The following is a 26,838-nucleotide window of genomic DNA, read 5'->3' on the forward strand; positions in this document are numbered from 1 at the left end:
TTCCTTTCTTCTTTAGGAAAACAAATTTTATATTTATTTTATTTTGTAGTCTTCCACATCTATTATCTACACTATAATTATTGTATACGTCTCTCCCACTTAAAGACTTATAATTTCTTGACTGTATTTGCAGTCACAGTCGCTTTATTATTCTTAATTTCCCATTTAACTCTTAACATTTAAATTTTTATATAAATATTTATATTTTCACCTCTGCTTCTTTTAATCTCTGTCTCTTTTCTCAGAATCTCTTTTTGAGGTCATATACTCTTTGAAAAAAAACAGCCTGGAATTTCTTTGAAATTTTAGAAATATTTCTCCTGAACTCTACTCCTATTTCACTGAAAATCACCTTGGGAAAAATATTTTTATCTCCCATTTGCAAGTGTTTATTCCTGCCTTTTTTCCCCAATATCAATGTATAAATTTCTTAAAAGTTGTGCATCATTATTACTCATTTTTTGAATGGGGGCAGTTTTCCTGAAAACTATTATGATGAAGAATGAGAGAAAAAAATTAGTTTCACTTCACATTTGTTGTACCCAACTGCATCTCACCAAATATGATTTACTTTGTCCTATGAGCTCACCTTCATTCAATTTTTAGCATTTAATATTCACTGTGGTTCTGGAAAAACTTCTTAGAACCACAAGCACTTGATGTTGTCTGGCCTTTGCTACCTCATCTTTCCTTTCCTCACTTTGAGAAAATCTGGAAGTCTGAACCAGAGACTATTAACATGGTATCATCTCCCATCCACAATCACGTATTCAAGTAGATCTAGGTCTCTGCACTGGGACTTGCCCATGCTCCTTGATCTCACTGTTTTAGTCAATAATTTTTGGATATATATATTTCCTTTCTCTTTCTTTCTCTTTCTTTCTCTTTCTTTCTTTCTTTCTTTCTTTCTTTCTTTCTTTCTTTCTTTCCTTCCTTTCTCTTTCTTTCTTTTTCTTTCTTTCTTTCTTTCTTTCTTTCTTTCTTTCTTTCTTTCTTTCTTTCTTTCTTTCTTTCTTTCTTTCTTTCTTTCTCTCTCTCTCTCTCTCTCTCTTTCTTTCTCTCTCTCTATCTCTCTCTTTCAGAGGGGGAGGGAGAAGCAGAGGGAGAGAGAGAGAGTCTTAAGCAGGCTCCCTGCCCAGTGCAGAGCCCAACATGGGGCTCAATCTCACAACGCTGAGATCATGACCCGAGCCAAAATCAAGAATTGGATGAGTAACCGAATGAGATATATTTCTGTTTGGTGACATTTAATTAAATAATAATTGGTTTTAGGGGCACCTGGGTGGCTCAGTCGGTTAAGTGTCTGCCTTTGGCTCAGGTCATGATCCCGGGGTTCCTGGGACAGAGCCCTGAGTCAGGCTCCCTGCTCAACAGAGGGAGCCTACTTCTCCCTCTCCGTTTGCCCCTCTCCCCTGCTTGTGCTGTCTCTCTCTCTCTCTAAAATAAATAAATAAAATCTCTAAAAAAAATAATTGGCTTTACTGATTAATATCTGAGGAGGTACTGTTTTATCTCAATATTTCCTTCATTTTTAATCCATCTATTCCAGTATATGGCACATACACATAACATTTTACAATTATGGATGACAGCTCCCTTCCTGTTTATTAAAACATGAAAATTGTTCCTCCCCCCTTTTCTTCCTCTTTTTTTTGTTTCCCTCCTTCCTACCTTCTTTATTTCTTCATTTATTTGTTGCCATAAGTAAATTCCAAAAAATAGGCTTAAGGACATAATATCAACTTATTTTAACAAGAAGTCTTCTTTCATAACAATGAAAAACCATTAATGAAAGGAAAAATATCTTTCTGTACATCAGTGATCTTTACCAAACTCTTAAAACCTTAGTATTAAGACTTCCATTAGGTATTGCCACTTCTGTTACTTCTCATCTCACCCCCCGACACACCCCACACTCAACAACATCCCACTGAAATAGGTTTCCTTAAATTTGATTGTTTTCTACCTATATATATTCCTTTACATTTATATATACATTATATAATATATATATAATTTCACTTGACACTTCAGCAGCATTAAAAAATGTTTGATTTTTCCTTTCTCTTGAAATGTTATCTTTATTAGACTTGAAGAGATTAATTTTTATAGTTGATTTTTTCTATTGCACTAGGCCGTCTTCTCAGTGTTTTTTTTACCTTGTAATATTTCTCTTACTTTTGGTCATCTTAATAATTCAGTCAAAGTTTTCTTTTTCTCTTATTCTGAGTGCTTTTCTTAATCAATTTAAACCACAACCATTTTTTAGGCAAATCACTTATATAATGACACATACCATATTTTTATATTCCCTTTTTAAACTTCTCTGAGGTCTACATTTCTTTTTTTATTAAAAGATTTTATTTATTTATTTGAGAGAGAGAGAATGGAAGAGAGAGAGCATGAGAGGGGGGGAGAGTCAGAGGGTAAAGGGTAAAGCAGACTCCCTGCTGAGCAGGGAGCCCGATGAGGGACTCAGTCCTGGGACTCCAGGATCATGACCTGAGCCAAAGGCAGTTGCTTAACCAACTGAGCTACCCAGGCACCCTGAGGTCTACATTTCTAATATCCTGACTACTCACTTCTCCACAGGTACCTCAGGTTTAATATGACCCAACAAACTCAGTATCTGCCTGAAGAAGAAAAATTTATTGGTCCTACTGGTGTATTTTATCTGAGTGAGTAGTACGTCTGTGAACATAATTTCACAAGTGAGAAACCAAGGATAACACAAAAGCCTCATATGTGATATCTTCTTGTACCTCAATAGTCATCTCCCCATCGATGTCATTTATCCATAATTCCTATATATTTTTGAATGTCTAAAAACTGTAGTAAATATTCAGAAAAGTACCTAGTATATGTGGCTGGGTTAATATTCCCAGATTGATCAAATTGCTGTTGAATTTTGTCAAATGTTTTTGTCTATGTCTATTGAAATGTCCATAAATTATTTTTATCTCTTCATATAATGAAAAACAATTTATTTTTGAATGTTGAATGCATCTCACCTTCCTAGAGTAATCCTGACTGTATCATAATATATGATCCTTCTTAGAAATTTCTGGAATTGATTTACTAATACTTCATTAAGGATATTTACATTTATGTTCATGAGGGATACTGGTCTACAGTTTCTTTGCTTATATTTTTATCTCGTTTTGGTATCGAGATGAAGCAAACATATATAATGATTCACAGAAGTCTTTTCTATTTTCTAGAAATTTCTGTGTAGATTTTTTTTTCTCAAATGTTTGGTAGAATTCAACAATGAAACAATCTGGGCAGTGTTTTTCTTTATGGGCATGTTTTAACTTATGTATTTAAATATATATATATTTATATAGTAGTAAATGGGTTATCAAGTTTTTTCTTCAGTGAGAGGGATATGTCTTTCTAGGAATTTTCCCATTTAAGATATCAAATTTATTGGTATAAAGTCATTTAAAATATTACTTTTTTTTAATATATCTCTAGGATCAAGAGTTGTAAGTCATCTTTATTTCCTGATACTTGAAACTCTTATTTTATAAATTAACAAATTATAACCCACTCCAAGATTTTAAGCATAGTTTTTCATAATCTTCTGTTTTCATCAGTTTGATTTTTTATTATTGTTCTGATACTGAAATAATTTGAAATTTATGACTGTGAATGCAATGATTCAATTACTCCTTCACCATTCCTAATAAAATAGATGGCTAATTGCCATAAAACATAATTTTCATACTCTATCTTCTCTACATTGATTTGAGTAGCTGTGCTCATCATACTACATTTACACATATTCAAGTGTCTGTTTCAAGATATATGGATCTAGTTCAATCACCTAAGAATCAATTTTTATTTCATTACCATATGATTTTAATTATATCTGAATATATTTCTCTTGTCAATCATCCCTCCCTTTTTCTTATTTTTCTTATTCTTTCAAATTGTCTTTGCATTTCTTTGTCTTTTCTTTTCCTTCCTAAATTAATTTTAGAATTAGATTGTCAATTTTACACAGGGAAAAATTCCTGTTATGATTCTAACTAGGTTTAAACTGAAACAAAAAGATTAATTGAGAATTATGACATTGCTTTATTTTTTCATTTTTTAAAATATTTTATTTATTTATTTGAGAAAGAGAGAGAGGGATAGCGAGAGAGCAAAGCACAGGGGAGACAAAGAAGCAGGCTCCCCACTGAGCAGGGAGCTCAATGCTGGGCTCAGTCCCAGGACCCTGAGATCATGACTTGAGCCCAAGGCAGGCGCCTAACCCACAGAGCCACCCATGCACCCCTAATGATTTTTTCTTTTAAATCACTTGGATATTTTTAAGGAATAGCTAGTTTTTCTATATTAGAGGCAGAGCCTTATGATTATCATTTAAAATTTTTAAATGCCTAATAGAGGGAAAATATGGAGACTTTACCAAACGTATAGCAAACCGGATAAAAGATTCCTCTCAACAGACAAAAGCATTGGCAAACTTACCTAAAATCAAAATTAAATATTCAACAAATACTTTTAAAATAATTGTTAACAGGATGTACCCCTGTAACTTTTGCCAGCTACAAAATGGTTTGAATTCTTGGATAAAAATGAAAATATTCCCAGATGGTATATCAGTCATGATTCAACTAGAGAAAAAGAGGATATGTGTGTGTGTGTGTGTGTGTGTGTGTGTGTGTGTGTGTGTGTGTGTGTGTAGAGAGAGAGAGATGGAGGGAGGGACAGAGACTACGTACAGTGTGTTTGCATGTGCGTGTATGTGTGTATAGACAGATACATACATACATAGATACATAGATACAGAGAGGGATTGGGAATAGGAGATTGAGAGGCTGATCGAGAGATAAAAAAGGAAAGGAATTTCCATATGTAACTGTGACAGCTGGCTAAGCAAGTCCAAATCCAAAGGGCAGGCCAATCAAGAGGAGAACACCAGCAGACCGGAACTTAAAATTACTGGTACAGGTAAAAGCTGCTGTCTACAGGTAGAATTTCTTTCTGTCTCTTTTTCTGTTCTGTCTCTCTTGGGGAAATTTCACACATGTTTTAAGGTCTTTTAACTAATTGATTCAGGCCCAGCAAGATTAACCAGGATAACTTTCCTTTAAGTCAACTGATCAGTGACATTAATTGCATTACATCTGCAAAATACCTCCACAGCAACAACTAGATTAATGTTTGTTTGAATAGCTGGGGACTTAGCTTACCTAACCTGTTACATATAAAAAGACCATCATCTCTACAAATACAGAGATGATAAAAAAATGCTATTTAAATTATGAAAATTTTGTCAGAAAATTATGTGGACTTTTTATTTTTTTTAAAGATTTTATTTATTTATTTGAGAGAGAGAGAATGAGAGATAGAGAGCACGAGAGGGAAGAGGGTCAGAGGGAGAAGCAGACTCCCTGCTGAGCAGGGAGCCCGATGTGGGACTCGATCCCGGGACTCCAGGATCATGACCTGAGCCGAAGGCAGTCGCTTAACTGACTAAGCCACCCAGGCGCCCTATCTGGACTTTTTAAAAGTAAAATTCTTCAATAAGTCACCAAACTATTTTTCACAGATTATGAGAGTTTTCTAATAGTTTCAAAATCCAACAGATTCCCAATATGAAAAAGATTAAGTTTTTTCTTCTTCACAAAAAAAGACAAATAAAAAACACACATCCTCACCCTGAGGAACTTTGTAATCTTGTAAAGAGAGATACAGAATGAAACACAGACACACAGACACCCAAACACGTGCACACACACACACACACACACACAGAAATAAAAACTAAAAGTCATGTTTTCTGATAACGAAATACTATTTGAAAACTAGTAACTTAAAAGAAAACCTGATACCTCACAAATATGCCTTTGTTTTTGAAGCTTAGATTTTTTTTTTTTTTTTTTAAGAGGTTGGTCTGTTCTCTCAAGAACAGTTTGGGAGCATGGTTACAAAACAAACAGCCTAATTAAGCCCTCACTGTATGTATGCTTTACTAATGTGGTACCATTTATAAAAGCAGATGCCTTTCTGAGGAAATAAAACACAATTAAGGACAGATCTTCTAACTGAAAGGCGTAAAACTATGGAGACAATATTGTACTTGCAAAAACAAAATTGTCCTTGTAAATACACATGGGGCCATAAAATGATGTTTTAACACAGTGGGGATTAAGTAGGAGCACAGTATGAATTGGCACTCTCCTTGTTTGCTTCTAAAAACGCCTGCTAGTGGGTCAAAATGTCATTAGACATGAAGTTTCAAAGATTAGATATGACTCCTTCTTTTAAAATGTTTTACATATTTTAGGAAAAAAATACATTATATATACAAAGGTTGTATAAAGCCAATGAAGAATTTAAAACAATATATTAAAAGTGAAAATTTGGTAATAAAACATTCCTTTTAATACTCAACTTACCTACTCCCTAGGTGTGACTACTATTGCAGGGCATCTGATACTTTTCCCCTTAGTTTTCTTTTTACCTAAATGATTTATGAATATTTCTTTAGATCAAATTGTGTAATCTGCCTTGTTTTGAACATTTTATGTGTCAAATTGTACTATACATCTTCTTTTTACTTTTGACTCCTTTGCTCAAATTTATGTTTATGAGATTCATTTAATGTTCTTGCAGGTAGCTGTTATTTCATTCAGTCTCTTTACTTATAGTATTCCGTTGTACTACCACATCACAGTTTGTTAATTTTGTCAATATTGAACATTTAGATTTGCAGATGAATTTCGTTGGCATTCCTTGCCACTTCAGTTTTTTTTTTTTAAGATTTTATTTATTTGAGAAAGAGAGAGAGAGAGAGAGCAAGAGAAAGAGCACAAGCAGGGACAGAAAGAGAGGGAGAAGCAGACTCCCTGCTAAGCAGGGAGTCTGACATGGGGCTTGATCCCAGGACCCTGGGATCATGACCTAAGCCGAAGGCAGACGCTTAACTGACTGAGCCACCCAGGTGCCCCAACCACTTCAGTTTAAGTATGGTGTTTTAATAGTTTTTATCTAACTTATTTTTGTTTTCTGTATTTCCAGCTATAATTAATAATGTTATTTTCTCAGACTCATAATTGTTTTTGTAAAGTAATAAATAATTTTATCATGTGGTAGTTATAAAAAGTGAGATGTCTGGTTCAAAATAGGATATACCCAGTAGCTCACACCCAGTAACTCATAACTTCTCACTAGAAAAAAAGCTTACAATAATGCTGAAATCTAGATTCACAAATTAATAGCAAAACCTAGGAGAAACTGAAATTACTTTTAAGAGAGATGGAGAACATTCTATGAGTGTTCAATTTTTAAATATCCTAAATTTGATTCATGAATAAGTGATCTAAAACAAGAAGAAAATTCATGTTTTCTTGAATTATTTTCCTCTTAGAAAGAGAGAACAAGTGACTGTCTCCATGTGATAGTGGAGTGTCCAATATTTGCATCTATGCAAATCTGATCTGTGCAGTGGCTGAAGTAATATTGTCTCTCTTGTTTTGCACACACAGATATTCACATAATGTAGTTCATTAAGAAATTCCATTAAGCATAAACTGCAATACAGTATTAATTAGAAATGAGTGAATTTCTTAGAATTCTCTCCACAGATACTTACAGCTTATATATGAGAGATTTCTTGTCTTTCAAGGGAGTACTAATGACTATCCCCCAAGGAACACATAACCTATCAAAATGAAAATCTTACAACAACACCAACAATTAAAGTATCAGGTGGTGGAGGATCCACTTCTAGGATGAGGAGGTCCATGGACCCAAACTTTAGTGAGACAGATATCACTGGTAAAAATTACTTTAAAAAAATGAAGTCTCTGGAAACTGTCTTAGAGGCACAGAACAAATGAATAAACATTTATTCAAGATAACCTAGTAAATCTTGTTAAGAACAGTGAGATCTGTAGCACTGGAGCTATGAGTTGCCCCAACTCACCCTCTCCCCTACCAGCCAGTGGAACAGAAGCCCCATTCCAAGCAAAGGTTGCCAAGAAGATGGGCTTACAAACTCCCCAGCTCCAATCCATGGCTATGGTAGCTCCCTGGGAGGAACAAGCTTTATCATTTCTCCTTACCGTTCCTTCTGGGTTACAGAATCTATATTCCAGGTAATTATAATTGAGAGGTAGGAACTCCCCCCCTTCTATCACTCATGCATAATGTAAAGCTCTACCTCAGGCATAGCAAACCAAGAATGCTGAGGCCTTGATTGCCTTCAGCTTAGTTCATTCATAGGGCAGACGTCTCAAGTTTGGAAAAGCAATCTAAGAAGACCAGAGGCTACTACTCCCACCAGCGTCCTGATTATCAAGTAGAGATGTCAGTATGAGAGAAGCAAACTACCATTGATATACCCAACTTCAGAGCAGTGACTCTGAGAGATATGGCCGAGGGAGAGAGGCAAACTGACTTTAAGTAGAACAGAGTGTAGGAAATCAAAGCCTAAGAGTGCCCTCAGAAACAATGGAGATGTTGGTGGTAAGTAATTAATAGGATACTGTTAGCTCAATGAAAGCAAGGAGCTAAACTAGGCTGTTTACCAGAGAGACTAGCCAAATAGCCAAGAAGAACTGTACAGAAAATACATATATATAAATACATCTATGTGTGTATACATGTTTGTATAAATAAATATATATAAAAATCACATACAAAAAATGAAATATTATTCAGCCATATAAAAGAAAGAATCCTGATTTTTGCGACAACATGGATGGACCATAGGCACATTATGCTAAGTGAAATAGGTTAGACAAAGACAACTCTATGTTCTCACACTGAGATCTGAAAAAACTAAACTCAAAGAAATAAAGGGTAGAAGATGGTTGCCAGAGGCTGGGGATTGGGGAAATGGGGAGATGTTGGTTAAAAGGTACAAAATACTAACTATAAGATGAATAGATTCTGGGTATCTAATGTACAACATAGTGACTATAATTAATAATACTGCATTATATATTTGAAAGTTGTTTAAGAGTAAATCTTAAAAGTTATCACCACATACACATACACACACAAATTATAATTATGTGAGGTGACTAACCTTATTGTGATATTCATGTCCCAGTACATATGTGTATAAAATCATCACAATGTACACCTTAAGCTTACATATGTTATATATCAATAATATCTCAATAAAACTGGGAGAAAAAAAAGAGCTATCCTGAAGTCAAAAACTGGACTCAAAAACTGCAAAGAAGTCTGAATTAATTGGATAAGACTTAAAAAAAAATAGAGCGATCTGTTGAAAAACAGTGGAATCAAATAGCTAAGTACCATGCCAATAGAGGCAAAGTGTTTAACAAAAAGATAAAGAAAACATATATCAAAATGGATAAAACCACTGGAATCCCAGGTGACTGTATGTAGGCCAAGGCTGGATCCTCTAAGACAGACATCAAAAACTTAAAAATACCAGGGATGTAGACTTAACATAAAAATGTCCAGCCAAGTCACTAGGCAAACAAACAACCAAACAAAAAAATAACAACAACACAACACTAAAGTATGTGTTTCAGTATCCAGAGTTGCTACAATACATAATCTTAAATGTCCAACTTTTAGAAAAGAAAAATATGAGACATGTAAGGGAACAGGAAAGTATCATCTCTATATAGGAAGAAACAAAACAAAACAGGAGCAAAAACTGCCTGCAAAAAGACCCTAGTGCTATGTATAATAGACACTCAAATCAACTATTATAAATATGTTAAAAATTATAGAAAACCATGTTTAAAGAAGTAAAGGTATGATGACAATATCTCATAAAATAGTAAATATAAAGAGACAGACATTATTATTATTATTTTTTTAAATGATTGCTGCTGTTTTTTTTTTTAAGATTTTATTTATTTATTTGAGAGAGAGAGAGAGAATGAGAGATAGAGAGAAGAGGGTCAGAGGGAGAAGCAGACTCCCTGCTGAGCAGGGAGCCTGATGTGGGACTCGATCCCGGGACTCCAGGATCATGACCTGAGCCGAAGGCAGTCGCTTAACCAACTGAGCCACCCAGGCGCCCGAGACAGACATTATTTTTAAAATGGAAATTAGAAGTTGGAAAGTACACTAAATGAAATGCAAATTCAACTAAAGGAGATAAAAGGTAGATTTAAACCGGCAGAAGAAGCAATCAGCAAACTTGATGACAGATCAATAGAGATTATCCAATCTAAAGAAAAAACAGAAAAAGAAAGGAAAAACAAACAGTGCTCCAGAGAAATGTGTGACATTGTTAAATACACCTACATATGTGTAATGGAAATGCCAAAAAAGGAGGAGAGAAGGGTAAAAAAATAAAAAATGTTTGCAAAAATAATGGCCGAGCGATGCCTGGTTGGCATAGGTCGTTAAGGTCTGACTCTCGGTTTCAACCCAAGTCGTGATCTCAGGGTCACGATATCAAACCCCACACTGGGATCCACACTGAGCAGGGAGTCTGCTTGGTTTTCTCTCTCCCTCCGCCTCTGCACCCCCGGCCCCCGCTCATGCACGCACGCACACACTCTCTCTCTCTCTCAAAAAAAAAAATAAATCTTAAAAAAAAAATGCCTCAAATCGTCCCCAATTTGATGAAAAGTAGTAATCTACACATTTAAGATGGTCAACAAACCCTGAGTAAAATAAATGCCAAAAGATCCTTAGCTAGGCACAGCATGGTAAAAATGTTGAAAATCAAAATCAGAACGAAAATTGTGAAAGTAGCAGAAGGAAAACCAATCTTCTTGTACAAGAGAACCTCGATAAGATTAAAGCTGACTTCTCTTCAGGAACAATGAAAGTGAGAAAAACTGAAAAATGTTTAAAACTTCTCATTTATAAACGATATTCAATGAAACTATCTTTCAAAACTGCAAATGAAGTGAAACATTCCCACATAAACAAAAAACTGATAAAATTTGTTGCTAAAAGAACTACTTGTTAAAAATATTAAAATGAATTCTTAAGGGTGAAATTTCATGACCTTAGACAATAACTTGAAACAATATACACACAAGAAAAAAGATCACCAAAAAGAATAATTATGTAATAATGAATGACAATATAAATGCATATTTGTTCTTACTTCTCTGAAGTGAGTTAAAAAGTACACACATGTGTAAACAAACAAGAAGCAGAATCAGACCTATAAATACAGAACCCTGATAGTGCCACAGGGGAGAGAGTGGGGGTGGGCAAAATGGATGAAGGGAAGAGGGAGGTACAGGCTTCAAGTTATGTAATGAATAAGTCACATGAATAAAAGACACAAAATAAGGAATACAGTCAATTATACTGTAATAGTGATATAATAGGGCAGACAGTAGCTACACACACAAAAACAATAAATAATAAATTAAAAAATATTGTAAAACATTATATATAATTGTATTATGGGGCATATAACAGAAATGTAATATGTTTGATAATATCACAAAGGATATGTTTGGGGGCAAAGTAATCTTGGATTTGGAAAATATCAAAAGATAATAACTTGAATCAATAAACACATAAAAACCTAGTAAATAAAATTATGTACTTGCTTTCCTTTGTTCTCTCAGCTTTTTAAAAAAGACATATTACAGAAACTAATATTAAAAGTATGCTTGCAACTCTCACTTTTTGCAGATGATATGATACTTTATGTGGAAAACCCAAAAGACTCCACCCCGAAACTGCTAGAACTCATATAGGAATTCAGTAAAGTGGCAGGATATAAAATCATTGCACAGAAATCAGTGGCATTGCTATACAACAACAACAAGACAGAGGAGAGAGAAATTAAGGAGTCGATCCCATTTACAATTGCACCCAAAACCATAAGATACCTAAGAATAAATCTAACCAAAGAGGCAAAGAATCTGTACTCAGAAAACTATAAAATACTCATGAAAGAAATTGAGGAAGACACAAAAAAATGGAAAAACGTTCCATGCTCATGTATTGGAAGAACAAATATTGTGAAGATGTCAATGCTACCTAGAGCAATCTACACATTCAATGCAAGCCCCATCAAAATACCACCCACTTTTTTCAAAGAAATGGAACAAATAATCCTAAAATTTGCATGGAACCAGAAAAGACCCCAAATAGCCAGAGGAATGTTGAAAAAGAAAAGCAAAGCTGGCAGCATCACAGTTCCAGACATCCAGCTCTATTACAAAGCTGTCATCATCAAGACAGTATGGTACTGGCACAAAAACAGACACGTAGATCAATGGAACAGAATAGAGAACCCAAAAATGGACCCTCAACTCTATGGTCAACTACTCCTCAACAAAGCAGGAAAGAATGTCCAAAGGAAAAAAGTCTCTTCAACAAATGGTGTTGGGAAAATTGGACAGCCACATGCAGAAGAATGAAGCTGGACCATTTCCTTACACCACACACAAAAATAGACTCAAAATGGTTGAGAGACCTCAATGTGAGACAGGAGTCCGTCGACATCCTAAAGGAGAACACAGGCAGCAACCTCTGACCTCAGCTGCAGCAACTTGTTCCTAGAAACATCGCCAAAGGAAAAAGAAGCAAGGGAAAAAATTAACTCTTGGGACTTCATCAAGATAAAAAGCTTTTGCACAGCAAAAGAAACAGTCCACAAAACCAAAAGACAACTCACAGAATGGGAGAAGATATTTGCAAGTGACATATCAGATAAAGGGCTAGTATCCAAAATCTATAAAGAACTTATCAAACTCAACACCCAAAGAACAAATGATCCAATCAAGAAATGGGCAGAAGACATGAACAGACATTTTTCCAAAGAAGATACCCAAATGGCCAACAGACACATGAAAAACTGTTCAACATTGCTCGGCATCGGGGAAATCCAAATCAAAACATCAATGAGTTATCACCTCACACACGTCAGAATGGGTAAAATTAACAAATCAGGAAATGACAGATGTTGGCAGGGATGCGGAGAAAGGTGAACCCTCCTACACTGTTGGTGGGAATGCAAGCTGGTGCAGCCACTCTGGAAAACAGGATGGAGTTTCCTCAAACAGTTGAAAATAGAGCTACTCTACAACCCAGCAGTTGCACTACTGGATATTTACCCCAAAGATACAAATGTAGGGATCCAAAGGTGTACGTGCACCTTGATGTTTATAGCAGCAATGTCCACACTAGCCAAACTGTGGAAAGAGCCAAAATTTCCATCGAGAAATGAATGGATAAAGAAGAAGTGATCTATATACACAATGGAATATTATGCAGCCATCAAAAGGAATGAGATCTTGCCATTTGCAATGATGTGGATAGAACTGGAGCGTGTTATGCTGAGCGAAATAAGTCAATCAGAGAAAGACATGTACCATCTGACCTCACTGATATGAGGAATTCTTAATCTCAGGAAACAAACTGAGGGTTGCTGGAGTGGTGGGGGGTGGGAGGGATGGGGTGGCTGGGTGATAGACATTGGGGAGGGTATGTGCTATGGTGAGCGTTGTGAATTGTGCAAGACTGTTGAATCACAGATCTGTACTTCTGAAACAAATAATTCAATATATGTTAAAAAAAAAAAAGAAGAAGAAGAAGATAGCAGGAGGGGAAGAAAGAAGGAGGAGAAATCAAAGGGGGAGATGAACCATGAGAGATGATGGTCTCTGAAAAACAAACTGAGGGTTCTAGAGGGGAGGGTGGTAGGAGGATGGGTTAGCCCGGTGATGGGTATTAAAGAGGGCATGTTCTGCATGGAGCACTGGGTGTTATACGCAAACAATGAATCATTGAACACTATGTCAAAAACTAATGACGTAATGTATTGTGATTAACATAATAAAAAACAAAAAATTAAAAAATTAAAAAAACACAAAAAGTATGATTGCATTTGTAGCATATAGATATATAATGTGTATTACATTACTCACATAAAAACAGGGAAGAGGCAAAAGAGCTGTGTAAGAATAATATTTCTATATCTAGATGGAATCAAGTTTATAAATCTGAATGAAGTAGATTATAAAATAAAATGTATATGGTAAGCCACTGAACAATCACAGAGAAAGTAGCTTAAAAAACAGACTTGAGGGGCACCTGCATGGTTCAGTCAGTTGAGCTCCAACTCTGGGTCATGGCTCAGATCATAGTCTCAGGGTTATGAGGTCAAGCCCCACGTGGGGCTCTGTGCTCAGTGGAGAGTCTGCTTGAGATTCTCTCCCTCTCCTTCTGCCCCTCCCCCATCTCTAAAAATAAATAAATCTTTAAAACAAATAAACTGAGGGGCACCTGGGTGGCTTAGTTGGTGAAGCGGCTGCCTTCGGCTCAGGTCATGATCCCAGGATCCTGGGATCAAGCCCCACACTGGCTCCCTGCTCAGTGGAGAGTCTGCTTCTCCCTCTCCCTCTGCTTGCCTCTCTGCTTACTTGTGCTCTCTATCTCTCTGTCAAATAAATAAATAAAATCTTTTAAAAAACAAAAAGAAAACAAAAACTGAACAAAATCCTTAACAAAGTTAAATGTTACAATAGAAAATATTTAGTTAATGGAAAAGAAAGGAGTAAAGGAGGAACAGAGAGACATGTGGAAAACAAAATTAAAACGGCAGACATCAATCCCGTATCAGGATTATTAAATGTGGATGGTTTAAACAAGGCAATCAAATTGCAGAGTTTGTCAGGATTAAAAACAAGACCCAACTCTATTTAGTCTGTAGGAGATACACTTTAAATGGAATATTATAAAGAATGGGAAAAGATAGAATATGCAAACAGCAAACATAAGAAAAGATCAAATGGTTCTACTATCAGAAAAACCGGCCTTTAAGAACAAAAATGCTGGTAGTGATATAGAGTTATTTTTTGAGAGTTATTTTCAAACGATAAAATAATCGATTTATAAGAAAGATATAACATTGTAAACATATATTTTCCTAATGACAGAGTCTCAAAACACACAAAGCACAAACTGATAGCACTAAAAGGAGAAATATGCAATTCAATCATAATAGCTGAAGAATGAAATACTCTTTATTTTTTAATTTTTTTAAATTTATTTATTTGACTGAGAGACAACGAGAGAGGGAACACAAGCAGGGGGAGTGGGAGATGGAGAACCAGACTTCCCACAGGGGAAGGAAGCCCAATGCGGAGCTCGATCCCAGGATGCTGGGATCATGACCTGAGCCAAAGGCAGAAGCCTAAGGACTGAGCCACCCAGCCGCCCCACAATACTCCTCTTTAAATAGTGGTTAGAACAAGTCAGAAGATCAAAAAGGAAAGAGAGGATTTAAAACACACCATGAGACATAGGCCATAAAATAATCTTCAATTAATTTGTAAGTATTAAAATCATGAAATTATTTTCTGTGAACAATAAGTGAATTTAGAAGTCAGTAAAGAATTTCTGGAATTCACAAATATGTAGAAATTAAACAATACACTCTTTATATAATCATAAAGTAAATCAAAATATGTTGAGATGAACAAAAATAAAAACATAGGACACAACTAAGGGTGAACACAATGCTTTATAGCTATAAATGTTTATGTTAAGAAAGAAGAAATAGCTCAAGTCAATAACTTAAGATTTGGAGAAAGAAAAGCAAACTATATCTGAAGCAAGCAGAAGGAAGTTAATCATAAATATTAAAGCGGAAATTAAGGAAATTGAGAATAGGAAAACAATAGAGAGAATCAAGAAAACTAAAATTATTTATTTGTAATATCAACAAAATTGACAAAACTTTAGATTAATCAAGGAAAAAGAGAATAACAGCAAGACATTGTTGATCTTACAGATATAAAAATGACTGTATGAGACTACTTTAAACAACAACTGTATGTTAATAGATAACTTGGATGAACTAGAAAAGTTCCTAGAAAACACAGAGTACCAAAATTGACTCAAGAAGGAATAAAAAATATGAATAGACCTATACCAGGTATAGAGACTGGATTAGTGGTGAAATTATTACACACACACACACACACACACACACACACACACACACAGTCCAGGTCCAGATAGCTCAATGGCAAACTCTATCAAATATTTGAAGAATAATCAATAGTTCTCTATACACTGTTCATAAAAATTGGAAGAGATAAAAAACAAAAAACAAAAAACACTTCCCAACTCATTCTGTGAGGCCAGTGTTAGCCAGGTAATAAGCCAGAGAAATATATCTCAAGAAAAGAAAGCTACAAAGTTCTTGTATTAATACTTTACAAAAATGCCCAGTAAGATTCCAGCAAACCCAATCTAATGCCATATAAAAAGGAATATATACCATGATCAAGTGGCATTTATCAAGAATAAAAGGCTGACTTAACATCCAAATATCAAAGTAATATACTATATAATGTAATATACTGTATTTAATATACAATACTATAATATAATGTGATATATTACTAGGTATATTATATGTGTATCTATATACTATATGACTAGAATAAAGGATAAAAATCACACGATCATCTCAATATATTGTGGCTCAGTAAATTGTCCTCATGCTTAAAGAAAGCTACTACAGCTTCATCATACCAAGTTTCAGAGAGCAGGAGGTAGCAATCAGCATATGGCCCTTCTTTTAAGAATGCTACATAAAATATCATATTATTCTGCTTATCCAATTTGCCTAACTAATTACAGAACCTGAAAATATTGCAATAAGTTTGAAAAATTGAGTCTTTTATCTGGGGCAGCAAATTTAGGAAGCAATTAACAGTCTAAGCCACAGATAATTAAGGTTCCTTCAGAAAAGAACATGATTATTCACAATAAGTAAATAAACTGAAAAGAGAAACGAGACTATAGGGAGAAAGAAAACTGATTTTAAAGATAACAGCAGATTTGCAAGAAAGAAAAACTCAGAGACATAATCAAGAAGCTGCAGTCACACTAATTAGACTATTGAGGTTGAACACCAATAATCAATCAAAGTTCTAATATTAGAATGAAATTAGAAGTTAAATCAGAAATTTTCAAAGTAAGGCCAGATGAATTTCAATTACCTTACTCTGCATAATGGCTTCCTTGTTTCCTTCTGTCCCAGAACACTGATATAAATATTAAATATGATTATAAATGTGTCAGCATTTACAGCTCGGCTATGTAGAAGTGCTTAGAATAAAGACGGGGGGAAAGAATGTGATCTATCTCTATATCTACCTCTCTATTAGAAAAGAGAAAATTAGAGAAACAATGTTTGGAATACAGTGAATTGCAATCAGATCATGGCCTATTTGGAATATCAAAAAACAAAAAGAATCCAAAAGTTACTAATTGTGAGGTAATTTATCCTGTCTTCCACAGAGTTAATCAGCAAGCTAAATACTATATACTCCAGCTTGCACTCCCTAGAGACTCTAAAGGCCACAGATATAGAGGAATGGAGCCTAAACATTTATTTAGTTCAAATGATCAAATATCTTTGCATGCATTAATTAAATGAACCTTCATCTATCAGGTTAGTACAAATATTATCTCCATTATGTAGCTGAGGCAATTGAAGAAGAAAGAAATCAAGTAAATTCCCTAAAATCTTACAGCTCCTGCTTGAAAATGATGGAGCCAGGACTCAAATTTGTTTGAGTGGCTCCAGAGCTTTCTCTCAAATATTTCACTAATAGCCTACCGTGGTAATCTGAACATTTGGGAAATTAGGCCGCTTTTTGTCATCGAAGCCAAGGAGAAGAATCATTTGAGGAAAGGAGTGATTATGAGTTTAAAATATTGCATAGAGATACAAGATTGAAATATTTCTATGTAAGTGGCAATAAGGTAGTATAATGAAGCTGGGTAATTTTATATCACATTTAGATAGCAATTAATTATGTGAAGGAAGACATTTTGATTTCAATCAATCCTCCTGAAAATGAGAGGAGAGAAAGACAGACTGACAGAAAAGCTGCAGGGCATGAGTGGGGGTACTGATGTAGGATTAATCAAAGTATTTTTTAACATGGCTGAAATGTCATCATTTTAAAATACTGATGGTATGAAGCTTTCAATGGATGAGAGAGGGTGAAATTATTGGTAAGAAACTTGGGGTGCACAATATACAGTCTTACATCTAGTTAAATCATTGTTATGCTTATTATGCTTATTTAAATAGTTTACTGCCAAATCAAGTGGGATATATACCCATATATTTATTTAGTGAATAATACTGAATATGTATGTATCGTCAATATATATGCATATAAAATAGAATTATATACATGTGTATATAATACACATATGTGCCTCCCAATATACAAATATGTATGTTATATACCATTTTTAATCTGGATATTTCTCTCTTAGAAACCTTTACTATTATATCTGGAGATTAGTAAATTTAGCACTACCATCACCTTTTTCCTGTGTTGGGTCTAGTTTGTCCCAGACCTGATGACTGCACACTTTATTTCCCCCCCTCACTTTGCTAAATCAAATCTCATATTAACTACTAAGAAGTGATTGAATGGAAAGACATTTTTGAACTCATGTGTTGGAAACTATCTAATTTTACCCTGAAATTGGATAAAGTTTGGGGCTTGGAATAAGAATTCTAAAGTAAAAATAATTTTCCTTAGAACTTAAAAAGCATAATCCAAATCATCAACTTTCAAAAATTGCTACTTAGAAAACCAACATGGTTGTAATTCTGTTGCATTGTATGTGATTATGTTTAACCCTCCAGCATATTTTAGACTCTTTTTTTCTGTATTCCTAAAAGTCATAAGGAATCTCATGACTTTTTTTTCAGGAAGACAATCAACCCTTATAAGAAATTCTTGCATTCTACAAACTTTTATCCCCCTATTATTCATGTATTTGTTTGTTTTCTACTATCTGCTTTTTGTCTCCTTCTGAAATCATCATTAATAAGATGTTTGAACAAAAACTTTATTCTCAACTTATTTGATCCCTTTTCGCCTAATTGTTCATCTTTTTGTTTTGTGTGTTTCTTTCAGGAAAAATTCTTTCATTTTATTCTGTAGCACTGCAATTATTATTATATTTAATATGGCTAATATACTTTCCAAAAGATAGATGTTATCTCCTAGCATTTCTTTTTATTTTAATGGATGATATAACTTCTCTGTCTTTGAAGATATGAAGCTGGGTAATTTTATATCACATTTAGTCTCACAATGCTGAATTTCATTTGATTTGTTAAGTGTTTATACATAAATTTTCATTTGAACACAGTTTAATAAGAAAAAATAGTTCTGAATGATGATATATAACATCAGCAATCTCTAGACTGGATCATTCCATTGTCACTTTAACTAAACAAAGAGCCACATGTCCCAGAACTCCCTTCCTTGTATTATTTCAAGTAAAATTTGGTCAAAATAACTAGTTTGAGATTTGGAAGCAGACAAAAAGCAAGAGACTGTACTCCCTGAATGTTCACATTGTTATATCTGTTAACAAATAGATGTAGAAATGCCCAACAGATTCAAGCTTGTCCTTGATCACCACTATGTGTATAGATCTTCTTGCCAATAAGCCTGCTGAAAAGGTGTTTTCTTGTTAATCACAAGACATTTAGTTGTGGATCATCAGAGGCAACAATTTCCTCTAGACTGCTCTTCCAGGTTCCCCTTTCTGGCTCTCCTTTGTGATTAAAGTTTCTGGTCTTCTCAGATTGATAGATTGTTGGTATCTTTAATCTTCCAGTTCTACCTTTAAGACCTTCACATCTTATATAGTTCTTCCCACAGATGTATAGGTCTAATGCCTATACTAAATAAATTATTTAATAACTCATAACAGAGTCTGTGATAAAATACTTACAAACTGGGTATCCTTGTTTTGTGCCAGATTTTACAAGGCAAGTAAATAATATTTCAACATTGAGTGTGATTAGGTGTTTTGTAAAAGCCAATTATCAGATTAACAACTTTCTATTTCTAGTCTGCTAAGTGTCTTTTAATAAATGACAGTGTAATTAAATAAACTTTTTTGAGATAATTAACATGTTTTTTATATCTTGTTTTTAATGGATAATCACATTGGTTTTTGAATAAACAAAACTTGCATTTTTGGAATAAATCTTATTTATTATATTTATTGTGACAATTCAGTTTGCTAAGAATTTGTTTATGAGTTTTTATATTCATGTTCATGAGTTAAATTTCCTTTAGTTTTCATATATGTGTAATGTCCTCAGGCTAGTATCAGAGTTATACTAGTTTCAAAATTTAAGGTTAGTATTTTTTTAAAGGTTTATTTATTTTGAGAGAGAGAGAGACAGAGAGAGAGTGCATGCACATGCATGAGCAGGGGAATTGGCAGAGGGAGAGAGAGGGAAGAGAAGCAGACTCCCTGCTGAATGTGGAACCTGACATGAGGCTCAGTCTCACAATGCTGAGATCATGACCTGAGCTTAAATCAAGAGTTGGACTTAACTGAATGAGCCACCCAGGTGCCCCTTAAGATTGGTATGTCTTCTTTCAATATTTATAGTTTTTCTTCATGGGGAATTTTTTTAATTCAAAATTTAACAACTATGAGATTACCTACATTTTTCTATTTCTTCTCCTGTCAATTTGGTAAGACGTTTCTTCAAAAAATGTATCTATTTTGTCTGGGTTTTTGTATGTATTGACATAAATTTATTTAATTTTCTTATCTTTTTTTTTTAGTGTAGGAAGGGCTTGAAATGGTTTCTTATTCTTGGTTTTGGAATTTATATTTTCACATTTTAAATCAACCTGACTGAAGATTTATCAATTTATTATTCTTTTAAAAAACAACTTTTAACTGTTGATTTTACCTTATGTTTGTTCCCTATTTTATTTTAACTTACACTTGTTAACTTTCTTCTGCTTTCTTTGGTTTTATTAGCTATTATTATTCTACCTTATTGATACAACAGCTTAAATATTTTATTTTTATATATTTTTTCTTTTCTAACATGCACAATTAAACTTATGAATTTCTCTCAAGTCACTAATTTAGCCGTATCCCACACTTTTTTTTAAGGATACATTTTTAGACAGTTTTAGGTTCACAGCAAAACTGAGGGGAAAATACAGATATTTCCCATATACCCCCTGCCCCACATATGCATAGCCTTCCACTTATCAACATCCCCACTACTCTGTTACATTTGTTATAACTGATGAACATTATAATCACTAAAGTCCACAGTTTACAGTATCGATCAATCTCAATGCTGTACATTCTATGGGTTTGCATAAACATATAATGACATGTATTATCATTATGATACCATACAGACTATTTCACTGCTCTAAAAATCCTCTGTGCTCTGCCTATTAATCCCTCTCCCTTGCAATTGCTGATTGTTTTTTACTGTCTCCATTGTTTTGCCTTTTCCTGAATGTCATTTAGTTGGAATCATACAGTATATAACCTTTGCAGATTGCCTTCTATTACTTAGTAATATACATTTAAGTTTCCTCTATGACTTTACATGGCTTAATAGCTAATTTTTTTAGTGCTGAATAATTTCCATTTTCTGGATATACCACAGTTTATTTAACCATTCACTTATGAGTAGACATTGTGGTGGCTTCCAAGTCTGGCAGTAATGAATAAAGCTTCTAAAAATATGTGTGTACAAGTTTTTGTGTGGGCCTAAGTTTTCAACTCCATTAGGTAGATACCAAAAAGCATGATTGCTTGGGGCGCCTGGGTGGTTCAGTCGTTAAGTGTCTGCCTTCAGCTCAGGTCATGATCCCAGGGTCCTGGGATCGAGCCCCACATCGGGCTCCCTGCTCGGCAGGAAGTCTGCTTCTCCCTCTCCCACTCCCCCTGCTTGTGTTCCCTCTCTCACTGTCTCTCTGTCAAATAAATACAATCTTAAAAAAAAAAGCATGATTGCTGGATTGTATGGTAATAGTGTATAGCTCTGTAAGAAACTGCCAGACTGTCTTCCAAAGTGGTAACATCACTTGACATTTTCACCAGCAATGAATGAAAGCTCTTATGGCTCCACATCCTCACCAGCATTTGGTGCTACCAGCATGTCAGATTTTGGCCATTCTATAGGTGTATAGCGGTATCTTCTTGTTTTAATTTGCATTTCTTGAGGACATATGCTATGGAATGACTTTTTATATGCTTATTTGCCATCTGTATATCCTCTTGGGTGAGATGTCTATTCAAGCCTTTGACTCATTGATTAATCAAACTGTTTTCTTATTGTTGAGTTTTAAGAATTCTTTGTATATATCAGATAGTCTTTTACTGGATGTGTCTTTTTTTAAAGATTTATTTGAGAAAGAGAGCGAGAGTACTCTCGCCCCAATGTGGGGCTCAATCCCAGGACCCTGGGATCATGACCTGAGCCAAAGGCAGACACTTAACTGACTGAGCCACACAAACACCTTGAATGTATCTTTTAGAAATATTTTCTCCTAGTCTGTAGCTTGTCTTCTAATTCTCTTGACATTGTCTTTTGCAGAGCAGAAAATTTTAATTTTAATGAAGACCATCTTATCTATTATTTCTTTGATTTTGCCCTTGGTGTTATACCTAAAAAGTCATCATCAAACTCAAGGTCATCTAGGTTTTCTATTAGGTCATTTTCTATGAGTTTTATAGCTTTGTGTTTTTAAATTTAGGTCTGTAATTCATTTTTTTTTAAATCTTGTCTTTTTGGATTGTAATCAATTTTGAGTTCATTTTTGTGAAGGATGTAAGGTCTGTGTCATGATTTATTTTTTATTTTTTTGCCTGTGGCTATACAGTTGTTTCAGTACCCCACACAATTTGATACGTTCTATACTCATATTTCGTTTCAAAGACTTTCTAATTTCCTTTGTGTATTATTTAAACCTTAACTCACGGACTATTTAATATATATATATATTTTTTGGATTAGAAGTTAATGTTTTTAATATTTTTCTTCTAAGTTTCTATTTAAATTCAAGTTAATTAGCATATAATGTAGTAATAGTTTCAGGAGTAGAATTTAGTGATCCATTATTTAAATATAATACCCAGTGCTCATCACAAAAAAAGCCCTCCTTAATGTCCATCACCCATTTAAGCCCATTCCCCCAACCACATCCCCTCCAGCAACCCTCAGTTTGTTCTCTATATTTAAGAGTCTTTTATGGTTTGCCTCCTTCTCTGTTTTTATCTTTTTCCTTCCCTTCCCCTATGTTCATCTGTTTTTCTTCTTAAATTTCACATATGAGTGAAATCATACACTATTTATCTTTCTCTGACTAATTTCACTTAGCATAACACATTCTAATTCCATCCATATTGTTACAAATGGCAAGATTTCATTCTCTTCGATGGCTGAGTAATATCCCATGGTATTACTAGATATTATAGTTTGGCTATTGTTGATAATGCTGCTGTAAATATTGTGGTGCATGTACCCCTTCAAATCTGTATTTTTGTATTCTTTGGGTAAACATCTAGTATTGCAATTGCTGGGTCATACGGTAAAGTATATTTTCAATATTTTCCAAATGTAATCCCTGGAAGTGCTTGTCTACTTCTAGTTCACATATACTTCAAAAGTACAGCTTTAGAGGGTTAAGATTTTATAAAATACATTTAGGAAAAGTTTTTTTAGATGAGGGATAACTACAGGGTTTTCTACCAAATACACCAAAAGATGCAAAAAATGGCAGAGACTTGTGGTCTAGTAAGATATACCAGTCATAGAAGAAGAATTGCCATTGGGATCTGTGTTTAGGGATGACCCAATTTGAAAAGACACAGATATCTAGAAGACAGTTATTATCTAAAAACTGAATATTCTTTAGTGTGAAAGTATGTGCTCAGAGGAGATAGTGGGATGTTCCTCTAAAAAAATTTAAAGACTATCAATGAACATGTTCTTGCAAAGCGGTTTACATGTTCAAGAATGGGACCTTTCTTAGAAATTAAACACTTATTCTATTGGACTAAGGCTGTCAAAATTTCTGCTGTGAAAAATATTCCTTGAAACAAAATTCTTCATTGAAATATGGTTTTTGGATACCGGACAGAAGTTGGAGAGGATTTGTACAAGAGTCCTAGATATGGTAAAAACTGCTATAGTCCTCTATTTTTTCTTCTTTTAGGGTGTCTAGTTTTGAAAAGATAAAGGGAAAATAAGAGTGACTTACTACAGGGTCTGTGGCAACACAATGAAACATCTACAAAACCCTGAAAAATAAGGATCATATAACTACTCAGAAGACTTGCACCATAATCTTAAATAGTTCCCATTCTCAATTAACGCTTTGAGATTAAGAAGAGAAAAATTAAGCAAATAATTAAAAATGAGTCACTAAAAGTAAAACATAAATAAAGATCCCTCTTTACTTAATTTTACTAGATGTAGGATACGTAATACAGATAATATTATCTCTGATCTCAATGAAATTATAGACTCAACCAACAGGCAACTGCCAATTACAAACAAATTATAAACTACAGGAGGATACAAAATGTAATCCTCCATGTCTACTGTGATTTAGGAAATAGAGTACAGACTTACAGAGGCATATGTTATGGTTACAAAATTCAGAGGGATAAGCCTGATGTTTTATTGATCTGATATGAGTAATACAATTTATAACCTATTTAAAGAAATCTTGGTCAGTTTTTATTCTGTTGAAACTGAATGCCATAAAGAATAGTTGAGGTGTCTCAACATGACCCTTTTTAAAATCAGAATTAGTAATATAAATGGATACTATTTATGAGTGCAAATGGACACACTGACAAATAATTATATTTCAGAATATAGTATATTGTTCACAAACTTAAGAAGTGTGATTACACTAGCATTAACAAAGATTGGAAAGGAAAACATTTTTGTAACAGAAGACTAAATGTTACAATATTCAATCCTAGTTGAAAGTGTTATTAGCTATGGCTATAGCATACTTTCAGTGTTTATATTCAGGTTCACTAAAAAAGATAGTTTTAGATACCTGCAAAAGATTCCTCTCTAGTGAGTATATAAATATTGAAGATGTATAATTCCTTGCATATAACTTTATAAATATTTTAACAGAGAAATAAAAGAGAGATGCTGATTTAAAGTTACTTTGAATTTCCTATATTTTCTTACCATATTTTACCGAATGCAACATTAATGTTATAGGATGTCTATGCATGAGGCATAAATTGCTTGCAAATAGTTAAATTGAATCACTCACTCCTAGATAATTTATTTGAATAAAAGAAAACATGCTTCTGTAGCCAACTAACTTTTATATACTTGTACAAAGTAGGGAACTATATTTAATCACAACTGTAACAGTCTGACGTCAGGATATTTCCAGTTTTAATTTTTTTCTATACTTTTCCTTAGAATTAAAAATGTATATGTAAAAATTCTCTCCAAATATAACATAATACATGATACTGAAGCATGGTATATCAATTTTAAAAGAGTGAAAAATGTTCTTTGTTCTTCTTTCAGATTGAAAATATTAAAACAACTGCCAAAATCATATGTTGCAAGTGTATTAGAAAAGGGTAGGGAGAGAAGGAGCAAGATGGCGGAGGAGTAGGAGACCTAAATTTCATCTCCTCCCAGGAATTCAGCTAGATAGGGATCAAACCATTCTGAACACCTACAAACTCAACAGGAGATCAAAGAAAAGAGCAACAACTCTCTGAAGAGAAAAGCCACCACTTTCTGGAAGGTAGGACGTACAGAGAAGTGAATCTGAGGCGATATATGGGAAGATAGACGGCGGGGGAGGGGGCCTCTGTCAGCCGCTACCGTCAAGTGATAGAGCAGTGGAGCACAAAATCAGACCTTTTAGAAGTTGGCTCTGCTGAGGGACCTCACTACAGTGGCTAAGTGGGGGTGGAACCCTCACTGGGACAATGTGGTCTCAGGACCCTTGAGGTCACAGAAAGAGCGGGGGTGCCTGGGTGCGGCAGAATGCCCAGGTATGGAAGTGGGGAGCCGGCTGCAGAGACGGAGCTGAAGAGTGGGCTCTCAGCTCGGCGTTGCTATAAACCATGATCCGCAGCACAGTCAGGCCACTGCTCCTCAGAAATCTATAAAAAACTCATGAGAGAAATTGAGGATGACACAAAGAAATGGAAAAACGTTCCATGCTCATGGATTGGAAGAACAAATATTGTGAAGATGTCAATGCTACCTAGAGCAATCTACACATTCAGTGCAATCCCCATCAAAATAACATCCACTTTTTTCAATGAAATGGAAGAAATAATCCTAAAATTTGTATGGAACCAGAAAAGACCCCAAATAGCCAGAGGAATGTTGAAAAAGAAAAGCAAAGCTGGTGGCATCACAATTCTGGACTTCAAGCTCTATTACAAAGCTGTCATCATCAAGACAGTATGGTACTGGCACAAAAACAGAAACATAGATCAATGGAACAGAACAGAGAGCCCAGAAATGGACCCTCCATTCTATGGTCAACTAATCTTTGACAAAGCAGGAAAGAATGTCCAATGGCAAAAAGACAGTCTCTTCAACAAATGGTGTTGGGAAAATTGGACAGCCACCTGCAGAAGAATGAAGCTGGACCATTTCCTTACACCACACACAAAAATAGACTCCAAATGGTTGAAAGACCTAAATGTGAGATAGGAGTCCATCAAAATCCTAGAGGAGAACACAGGCAGCAACCTCTTCGACCTCAGCCACAGCAACTTGTTCCTAGAAACATCGCCAAAGGAAAAAGAAGCAAGGGAAAAAATGAACTCTTGGGAGTTCATCAAGATAAAAAGCTTTTGTACAGCAAAGAAACAGTCAACAAAACCAAAAGAAAACTGACAGAATGGGAGAAGATATTTGCAAATGACATATCAGATAAAGGGCTAGTATCCAAAATCTATAAAGAACTTATCAAACTCAACACCCAAAGAACAAATAATCCAATCAAGAAATGGGCAGAAGACATGAACAGACATTTCTCCATAGAAGACATCTAAATGGCCAAGAGA

This window comes from Eumetopias jubatus, unplaced genomic scaffold, assembly GCF_037043125.1.
Source record: "Eumetopias jubatus isolate StellerSeaLion01/CBP00866 unplaced genomic scaffold, mEumJub1_p1.0 scaffold_15, whole genome shotgun sequence".
Lineage (NCBI taxonomy): Eukaryota > Metazoa > Chordata > Mammalia > Carnivora > Otariidae > Eumetopias > Eumetopias jubatus.